Source organism: Tetrao urogallus, assembly GCF_951394365.1.
Source record: "Tetrao urogallus genome assembly, chromosome: 5".
In the NCBI taxonomy this organism is placed as follows: Eukaryota; Metazoa; Chordata; class Aves; order Galliformes; family Phasianidae; genus Tetrao; species Tetrao urogallus.
Window position 1 is genome coordinate 46,816,222 of NC_136818.1, and position 10,181 is coordinate 46,826,402.

The window sequence follows — 10,181 nt, forward strand, 5'->3', positions numbered from 1 at the left end:
TCTTTTTTTTTCTGTTTTTTTTTTTTTTTCCTCCTCCCTTTTGCTGCTTGGCACAGGCTGCCTTCTTGTCTGTTCAGCATGGAGGAAAGTGTCTGGAACAGGCAGGTTGCCTCCCAAGCCATTTAGCCATGGCAAAGTTGAAGGAAGCACAATGAGCTTTCCCTTTTTATTTTTTTTAATGTTTTTGATGAGTAGAATTCTAACACTTGGTCCAGGTTAGAAATATTAATAAGATAGATGATATTTTTCATGTATTTTCTTTATTTGTTTGTCTGTCAGTCTGTGATATATTTTGCTTTGAAATTTGTGTAACAACAAACAAGTAACTCGTGGTATTTCAAGGCTATTAACACAGCGAAAGAAATGAAAATATGGCTGCTTACCTACACATTAATTAATAAATGCCCCTGTGGAGACATTTCAAGTGCTGTATTATTCCACATAGCTCAGATTCAGCTCTGTCACTGCAATTACAGTAAGCTATACACTGCAGAGAACGTGATCGATCTGGGAAATGCCAGTCCTACATTTCTTTGTTAGCTCATAGAAACCCTTTACCTGAAGCTCGTCAAGTGTCCTCAGTGATTCTTACATTCTTCAAAAAAGTAATGGGAAGGTTCAAGCTGCATTCATGGAGATCCCAGCATTATTTCATGCTCTTTTCTCTCAATCAGCAGTGCTTAATTGCACTTTTAATTCTGACAGGCCCAGTAAGTGCAGTCCAGCCAGTTCCCACATGGTTAGTGAGACCAGAGGTTTTCTAGATGGTGTTTTAAAGCCAGAATGCATTTCTTCTTAATGAGTGAAAAGAAATAGTCAAGGTGTGTCCCTATTTTGGGCAGCGTGTGGGAGTCTAAGCTTTGTGGCGGATTGTTTTCTGCTGGAGCGTGTCCTTCTTGGATCACAAAGAAAAGCATAAATCTTCTATCTGTAAATATTGTGGGAAGTTATCTGAGTGTCTCAGTCACATCAGGGTGGGCAATGACTGTTGTTCAAGAAGAGTTCTGATGTTGGAGATGGCAACTGTCTTCACTTGTCTAACGTGGAATAAATGACACTTTGTAATATTGGGGAATTTTTCCTGCAGAGGTGACTATGGGAGAAATGTCAACATCCTTGTGATCTACAGCGGGCTTCAGAGTAAAGTTCTGCAGGATGTATGTTAAAAATAAGAATATCTCCATCCGGGCCAGACCTTCTCCTGCACAGATGCGTTTTCCTGCAAGGAAAGAATGAGGAGAACAGGAGATGATGGTAGAGTACTTTTGCTGGTAACTTATTTTAACTCCTCTGCCGTGAGAGTTCCGACGTCTCAGAGTGGGCATGCAGCACTGCATCCTGCTGGTGGAGGGAATTGAATTAAACTGAGGTCTCAGTGTTCAGAGCAGTGTGAGAGTACTGGGTGGGCCAAAGCAATTTGAATGTTTCAGTTTCTCGTGTTGTGTTGCTGCTTTATGGCTAGCTAGGAGGGAGAAGTGGCATGGCTACAAGTCCCACTTCATGCATCTTTTCTTGGAGGATGCATGAGAGGAGCTCTGGAACTTGTTAAGAAAAGGAGGTAAAGTGAAACTGTAGTATATGGGGTAGAGCTTAGCTGCCCAGAAGTGACCAGCAGATCTGCAGACATCACTGTTCAGACAGTGATGACTGAGCCACTGAAATCTCTGAAGAGGTTCTGGGAGAGGATAGTCTAGGTCCTGACGTAGAAAGAGCTCTTTACCTGTGGAAAGTGGTAAGAAGTAGTCACTCTTTCTGAAGGCACCATTTGCATTCAGGAAATGTTCCGGGTTGAATTTTTCTGGATTAGGAAATTCCTTGGAGTCTTGCAGGATGGGAGACAGCAAAGGGAATATCATGGTGTCCTGAATAAGCATAGAGAGGAGGAAAGTTAAGTGGAGACATGCCAAAGTAAAGCCCCATCGATCAGTTCCCAGGGCTGAATACATGAAAAGCTCTGCTTTGGTGGCTGCTGCGTGATCCCAGTAAGCTTCACTGTCTGCCAGAATTAAGTGTTGAAATCCCATGAGAAAAGCTGGTGTAAATGCAAAAAGTGCCAGCGGGGGAGTCTCGGTGGATATCTAGGAAGCTTTTTTTCACAGCAGCCATTCATATCTAGGAGCCAGCTAGCTACCTTTCCTCATAGTTGCAGTTCATAGAGTAATAACTGTGTGTATTGGAAACAAAAAGTAGGGATAGGCTGGTTCATAAAAGGAAGGCGACAACATTGTACAACTCAGTGCATAGCATCACCAGAGAAGGACCACTCCCTCTCAGAAATCAGATAATGCTGATTCTGTACTGCTCTCCAGTGTGTATGTAATTTAAGTAAAGCATAATTAATGTAGCACAGCAGGGGATTATGGATGTTCCCAGCAACAGACCTTGGGTATGAAATAGTCTCTGAGCTTGGTGTCCTTGGTCACAGCACGTGGAACGTTGAGGGGAAGGAAATCAATGAATCTCTGGATTTCATGGATCACAGCATCTGTGTATGGCATCTGGCTCCTGTCTGCCATGCAGGGGCTTCGGTCTCGGCCCACCACACGGTCAATCTCCTTGTGAATTCTCTCTGTTGGGGAATAAGTAAATTGAATGGATGTTTCCCAAAGCCTTTCCTCACAGTTGCAGCAAGGCTTGCTTTTCACCCTCCCAAGAACACAGGAACATACTTGGCACTGATGGCTCTCTGCTGGAAGTAAAGCTAAGACTGATGGACATCTCTGCTATTAGGGACTGTTGCCACCAGTGGTAGTGACACAAACTGTCCACTTTGAACCCATGGCCTATGATATATCTTCAAGTAAATATTCCCTTTCCTCTTACCTTCAATCTCTGGGTATTTCTGGAGAGTCAGGAGTCCGTATCTCAGTGTGGTGCTGGTTGTCCCAGTTCCCGCAAGGAACAAGTCAAGTGTGGATCTGGTCAAGGACTCAACAGTGAAAACAGAGTTGCCTTTCTCCTGGAGGGAAATTTGGCAGGATTCTTTGAGTGAAAACAGTAAGAAGCTTTTCTACAAAGGACGCCTTGTGCCTATGCCGTATGCTTTTAGACTCACCTGATGTCTTTTCAAAAATACAACCCTCCCCAGGACATCAGGATAACAGTTCTTGTATGACACTTGAGGTAATATGGGAAGCGTATGGAATTCCCTCGGTGAGGTTGGTCAACAGCTTTCCCAGCTTTGGCTAGTGCTGTATGCCACTGTTAGCACTGTGCTTACAAGTCTTTCAAAGGGAAATGGAGGGGGGAGAATGAAGGTGCCAAGAAAAGCAAATTTCCCTCTGTATTTGCCAAAGGCCAGTGTGCTGCTACAACTGGGAGGCAATGCAAGGATTCAAATGCTGATATTCCCATCATCCAAAGAGCTCTCACTCACTCACTCTTACATTACCTGTTGCATTTTGTTGATAAAAGCATCAATAAAGTCTCGAGGGCAGCTGGGATCAAAAGATTCCTGGTGTGCTTTTACGATTTCAGTAATGAAGTCATCAATGTTATCAAAGATTTTAATTAGTTTTTGGTGAGGCCCAGGTAAAGAATCTAAGATGGTTGGGAAGAAGTTGTAGAGCTGCAATGATAAAAGGAGGAAATGCCTATTTTGGTTGATGTGCTTGCAGTCATTTTTTTCCCCTGTCTGTTACTATGAGAAGCAGTAGACTCTTCTGCATCATGGTTTCACCATACTCAAGGAGCGGCTTCACTTGAACTGCTTTAGCAATTCTGTTCTGCTCTGGAAGTACATTGTGATTTCCATAAAATGAAGTATGCCAATGATAAATGAGTAACACAAATGAATATAACAATAATAACCTAAACCATTAAGTCATGTATTAATGAAATGAAATTGCACAAACCTGTGTTTGTGTTTTGTTCTGGTACTTGTTGTTTTCTTCCAGCATCTCAATTAAATTGAGAAACTTCTTATCCTCATAGTCAAACCGATCCCCAAATACAATGGAGCAGATGATGTTGGAAACAGCATGGGTTAAGAATTTACCAGGGTTGAAAGGTTTCTCTGCAACAGCAACAACAGAAAGGTAACTTGCTTTCAGTACTTTAGTCATCATCTCCTCCCCTTATAGCTCCAAGGAAGTTTTGCATTCACTTGAGACCCAGATTTGTGCGGTCCTTTAAGAAGATAGTGAGAGGTTTATCCAATTGGATATTCTCTACTTGTACATAACTGATTTTCCTGTCTGAATTTTTGAAGACCCTGTTTTACCCTGTTCTTTCTACAGCAAGTCTGAGTGACTTGTTTCCCCTTCATCTGACATACATCTTCCAGCAGGACAGTCTGCTTATTTGAGGCTGCCTGAAGAATACCACCAGAACCCAAAGAATCTTCAGATACCTGTGATCAAAAGTAGAGTTTTGACAGCATGGCTACAGAATATTCTAAGGAAATAACTATGATGGAAGCGTGAGGAAAAAGTGAGATCAGATCCATGAAAGACAGGAAAGTTGAACCCGGAGACTGCAGTAAGGTATATCTCAAGTACAGAAGATAAGAATCATCAAGATTGGAAGGTATGAAATCCTGAGGGGAAAAAAGAGAGAGCAGTTAATGGTAATGTTATGGATCAGCCTCTTCCATGCAGCTCTGGAGCCAGCCCTTCTGTGCCTTGCCCATGACTCCTTGTTGGCTGTACAGTGAGGCGCATGCAATGCAGAATCAGTGAGATGAAAAGAGCATGTTTTCTCAGATTCACAGCAGGGATTTTTATCTGTGAATCCAGACTGAATTTTGTTACAGTCTCATTGCAGGTCTGCAAGGTTTCCCAGCAGATGCACATCAGTGTCCTACCATGTGTGTTCCTGATCCTCTCCACCAGAAAGTGAGCTTCCTCCTGGATTCGCTCCTCAATGCCCTTCTTCCCCATTCCAAAATCACGCAGGGTGGTGAGGGCGAATCTCCGCAGTTGTCTCCAGGTCTCCCCATTGCTGGTCACAATGCCTGTTACAAGAAAAAACAACAAATCTCCATGAGGAAGCAAGTTTTCTGCCCCCCACCCGCCCTTCTGGAATAAGTATCTACAGCAATTGCTGTGTGCTCCAGTCCCTAACTTTCCTGCAGTTCTGGAGGTGACAAATTGATCAATCTGACCAAGGCGCCATTGTTTATTTCCAGAATAAGAGAAATGACACTGAGCCGTCAATAAAAAGGGACCACTGGTACTAAGTCAACTTGGCCACAAGCAGATGGCTAAGATAAATCCCAAAAATCCCAAATGCTTTACGCATTGTATCATCACCGAATACATTGAGGAAATAGAAAATAATACCATGGAATAACCATTTACCTGGAGAAACAGTCTACTGGGAACTGTTGTGGTGAATGAGCCCAGGGCCTCATTGAGTATGACCCTTAACCAGGACAGCCTTTATTTGCTTGTCAGTGTTGTACTCTGGAATTTCCATTTGATGGCACCTGTGCTGTAGGGCTTTTGGCAGTATTTTCAGAAATGGAAGAATAACAGCAATATCTTAGCGGCCCCTTTTGTCAACCAAATTTTAGCCAGAATTTGAAGGTGCTGAAAATTGAAAGGAACTCCCTGGAGCCAGCCTAGGACCTTAAACAGTTCTCCACCTACTGCTAGGTCCAAGGACTGAGTTGGGCTTTTAATACTTTATTCCTCATTTTTGTGTGTAAACGTAGTACTTGAAGTCCACCAGTCGCTCCTCCACTGCCCTTACAGGTGCATTCCTGTACCAATGACATGATCAGTTCTGTATGGCAATAGTACCAGGGAAGTACCTATGCCCTTGAAGAGTTTTTCAATCATAGGCAGTATTCCTCTCCCACTGAAGGCTTCTCCATTATCAATTAGGGCTTCTTTCACAACATCGTAGCCGTAGAGCATCACAACCTTTTAGGGGCCTAGATGTACTGTGAAGATGGGGCCATACATTTTGCTGAGCTGTAGGAAGGAAGAACACAAGGAACACAGTCTACTTGTGCATGTTAATCATGGGAAATTAAGTTTGCAGGTCTTCACCTGGTGAATAAGATCTCTGGAAAGCAATTCATTCCTCAGCCCTTTCCCATCCATCTACCACCATCCCATCACAGTACCCTCAGGATCAGCTCCACAGCCAAACTCACTGCACCTATTCTCTTACAGGCACTGCAGCACAGGCTTTTCTTTTTTTTTTGACAGATGCATGACAGTATCCATGGGAGGGAACAGACGATGCCATTCACCTTCAAACTCCTTTGTTTGGCCCTTGCACTCACAAATTCCCCTCCCAAGAGATTATACCTACCTGCCAGGGGGCTGAGGCGAGCAAATAGAGCCATGTCCTCCATAAATCAGGACTGTGCCCTTTTGCCAAGGCAGTGAAGAGATTTGCACAAAAGGGTTGTGGTGGATATGGTGAATGCATCAGGACCTTGTCTAGAAATCTACGGTATACTGCAGTACTGATGTGAGGCCAATGCAGTCTCAACACCAGTATGGTTATTGCAATTGGCAGCGTACTACATCAAAAGCAAACATGCAGAAGCTGTGAATTAAGCTGAGACTGTCTGGACTGGGCTTTGTCCAAGAGGCAATGCAGGAAAGAAAGAGACATTCTTACCTCCTTGAAGCTTTCCATCAAGTCCCTTGGGTTCAGCTGAAAAACATTTCCAATTATGGGGATTGGTGTATGACCAGGAGGCTCCTTCCCTCTTTGTGATGAACTTCTCCATGCAGCAATGAGAAGGCATGAGATGCAGGCCAGCAAGAGGATTGTTGGCCATCCCAAGAACTCCATGGTGGGCTGAGGAAGGGATGCAAATTGTCAGATGAGTTTGAACTGGGACCTGCAAACCTGAGGTTATTTATAAGCTGTAGAAGAAAAGCACGTGGATTAAATCAGCCAATGCCACCTCCCTGTTCCTGCTGAGGCAGCAGATTACTTATTAATCTGCTCAAGATTAGAATGAGCAAACTAGGGATGAACTCGTTGTTTACTCTGACTTTCTGAACACATAGAGCTTGTGTTCCTTTTGTTAATCATCCATGTGGTACCAATAATAATCTAATGCTGCCAAATGATCTCAAAATGCAGAAATACTAGAGCCCATCTGCTGAATGCATGCTTGCTGTTGTCCTTATGCCTAGGGTGATTTCTGGCTGCTTCTCCAACACGTGTGCGGAGTGGAGGGAGCTGTGGATGAAATAGGGGCATCTTCACAAGTGTTTTATAGGTATTTCACCTTCACTTCTCAAACGGAGTAAGAACATTGGTGTGAGGTCACGCATGCAGATTTCCAGGGAAAAAACTGCATTTTCCCCGATCTCTTTTTTGCAGTGCACAGTATCCATAGCATTTGCTGGAAGATTTGAAAAGTTATCCACAAAGCACAGAGCCCTGTGGCAGCCTGTGCTCTCCTTCGACATGTGATGTTTCAAGAAACTTTCTGAATATCCAGAGGAGATGTGAAAATCCGTGAAAGTTAATGGCATTCTGATCAGGGAGTAACAGAATGAATGGTTTTATTAGTAGTAATTATTTAATAGATCAGAAAAGCATAGGTGATGTATTACACTTCTGACTACTCTTTCTCACATGTACGTAGTATCTAGATCCAATATATGAGATCGAAATTCTGAGACAAGACTGTGTGTTTGATATGCTTTAGTGAGGAAAGAGACGTGCGCCAGGAGTGTGCTGCAGCAGCAGCCCCTGCTCCGACTACTTTTGAGTCAGCCTCTATGTAAGGATGCACAAAAGCAAGAGGCTGTACCGGAGGCAAACCTGCAAGTTCGCCAGCACCTCTGGAAGGCATTCTTCTGCCTCTGTCAGATCGTGCACATAGGAGAGGAAACTGGATATTAAGTGGGCCACTACACCACCTAAGTGGTCCAAGAGTACCAAAAAACGAAAATAACCTGTTGTGGTTTAACCCATCAGGCAGCTGAACACCACACAAACGTTTGCTTCTTCCCCCCGGGTGGGATGGGGGAGGGAACTGGAAAGAATAGGATTCTTGTGGGTTGAGATCAAAACTATTCCCTGAGACAGAAGAGGAAAATGGAAACAAAAGTGCAGTGATAACTGTATGTACAGGTGCAGTGTAATTACTCTCCTCTTGCTGACCAATGTACAGCAAGAATACAACTTGCTGCCGACTGACAGCCAGGAGCAACACAAGGTCTCACTCCAAAATGCACAGTGTCAGTGTCTGCCTTACATGACAAAGACTTTGCTATGACCAGGTGTATTAAGATCCATGAAAAATTCAGCATTCAGTGATTTACAAAACATGCATACTTGTAACATGCTATGCTGGTAGGGCTCAAGATAAGATAAAGATCTTGTTGTTATCTTTCAGGTGATTGCAGAAATGCCATTTGACCAGTCAGCACAAAAGATTTGGTTAAATATTTGTGTTTGAACTCACAGGACCCAAAACACAACTCAGTTGACTCAGGACCAAGCCAGTGACGTGAGTTCTGCTCTTCAGTCAATTGGAATGTGCCACACACTGTTACACCCTGGCTTGATCTTGGAAAGTGCAAGGAAGTTAATGTAGTATCAGCCTTGGTGTGGCTTGTGCAGTGACTCTAGCAGTAAGCCACTGTGTTGTTGTTCCTGTTGATGATCATCCTTGAATGGAGCTTAGCTTCAAAGTATAATCACCATGAAATGAGAAGAGGCCCTTCCCCAGCCAGGCAGCAAGTCAGGAACTGGGACACTAAGTTGACAAGTGTGCGTGCTTTGCCAACAGTGCATACGTTCAAGAGAAATGATGATGTGCAACTGACAATATAAAACCTCAGAAAGGCCCTGTGCAGCTGATTGGAACCAGGTGCACGACACAAATTCTGTCACACAGGAGGTCCATCAGTTCTACTCATTTGTGCCACTGAATGTCTCCCGTGCTACAACCACAGATGTCCCGCTCAGACTGTACCTCCTCCATTAAATCGGTTCCAAATTTTCTGTAAGTGATTGTGTTCAGGCCTTGAAGTTCAGGCCTGCTGGAAGAGGCTCAGAAGCAACTCTCTCTTTTCGTCTTTCAGAATTTGCAAGAAATCAATGAGTTTAAATTAGAGACCCAAAAGATTAGAGCTTGAGAAGCCTTCTGATGGAAACTACTTCGGCTTGGCTCAAAGCTGTGCATGCAGCCATTATTTTTTAATAGTGAATACAAGATGAATGTCTGTGCTTAACTAACATGGGAGGTGCAGATATTGGTATCACGTCCAGGAAACAAAGCAACGGATACCAAATCTGGTGATAAGCATTTGCTGACAGTCAGTGATTTCTGTCTTAATACGCAGAGCCTTTATTAAGGCTGAAATCACCTGAGCTTTGAGATGATCCATAGGGAATTTAGGAAAGCTGTCTCATGCAAAGTTATTGGATAGGCCCAACACTGAAAAAGGTGGAAGCCTCCACCCTCTAATGCAGGGTCTTTGTGTTTGTTAATCTCAGGTATCTGAGTATGCACTGTCATGGAGAAGTGAAGGCCAAACGGCAGTCGGGAACCGAGGTTCCTGCAGTGAACAAGTTACGTTTGAAGAAATCAGGTAAGTCCAATGCAGACTTCATGTTTCATGCCTAGGTTTTGACCACTTGATTTCAGCTACTTGGATACCCATTCTCAGTGTTTACTACTTAGGATGCTGCTGTCTGTATTCCCTGCACTGAGACAAATCCAGCTCCAGCTCCAGCTCCAGCTCCAGCTCAATCCATTTCTTGGTGTATGGGAACTGCTGAATCACAGCCTGAACCTCTGATTGACCACCTGAGGCGAGCACTGAGTCAGCCCTGGGAGCACAGGTGAAGGCAGTTCAGGTGTGTGACCAGAAGGGTTGGAGCCTGGCTGCACCTCACCTAGACCCCATTTAAGGCCGACTGCCCCTGGGGAGGGATCTCTTTCTGGAGATTGCTCCCTTTGGCGTTTTTTCCTGCAAGCCAAGGACATGGCTGAGCTTTTCCATTTATTTTTTATTATCTGTTTCCACCATGGTAATCCCTCTAGTTATACAACCTGTGAAGTACCAGCCTCTCCATGCTGCTCTGCTACTTGTATGTTTGTTGATTGTACACTTTACACTTGGATGGGAATGGTGGCTTTACCACAAGGGTGTTGTTCCTATCTTTTTCTGGGAGGAGTTAAATTGTGTTTCTGTCAGATCTCAGACTCTCTTCCTCTTCCTTGCCTTAGAAGGAAGTGTCTACAGCAG

The 10,181-nt window shown here is 43.9% G+C and overlaps 1 pseudogene across 1 annotated transcript; it reads right to left on the reverse strand.

The window, feature by feature from the left end:
* Positions 1 to 1,037: 1,037 nt before the first annotated feature.
* LOC306947049 (cytochrome P450 2H1-like) lies at positions 1,038 to 6,756 on the reverse strand (annotated as a pseudogene). Its single transcript has 9 exons — positions 6,580 to 6,756; positions 5,756 to 5,918; positions 4,805 to 4,954; positions 3,855 to 4,015; positions 3,392 to 3,568; positions 2,824 to 2,959; positions 2,382 to 2,569; positions 1,721 to 1,862; positions 1,038 to 1,219 (listed from the first exon to the last, which is right to left on the reverse strand). The product of its transcript is annotated as a cytochrome P450 2H1-like (transcript).
* Between the last annotated feature and the right edge of the window lie 3,425 nt (positions 6,757 to 10,181).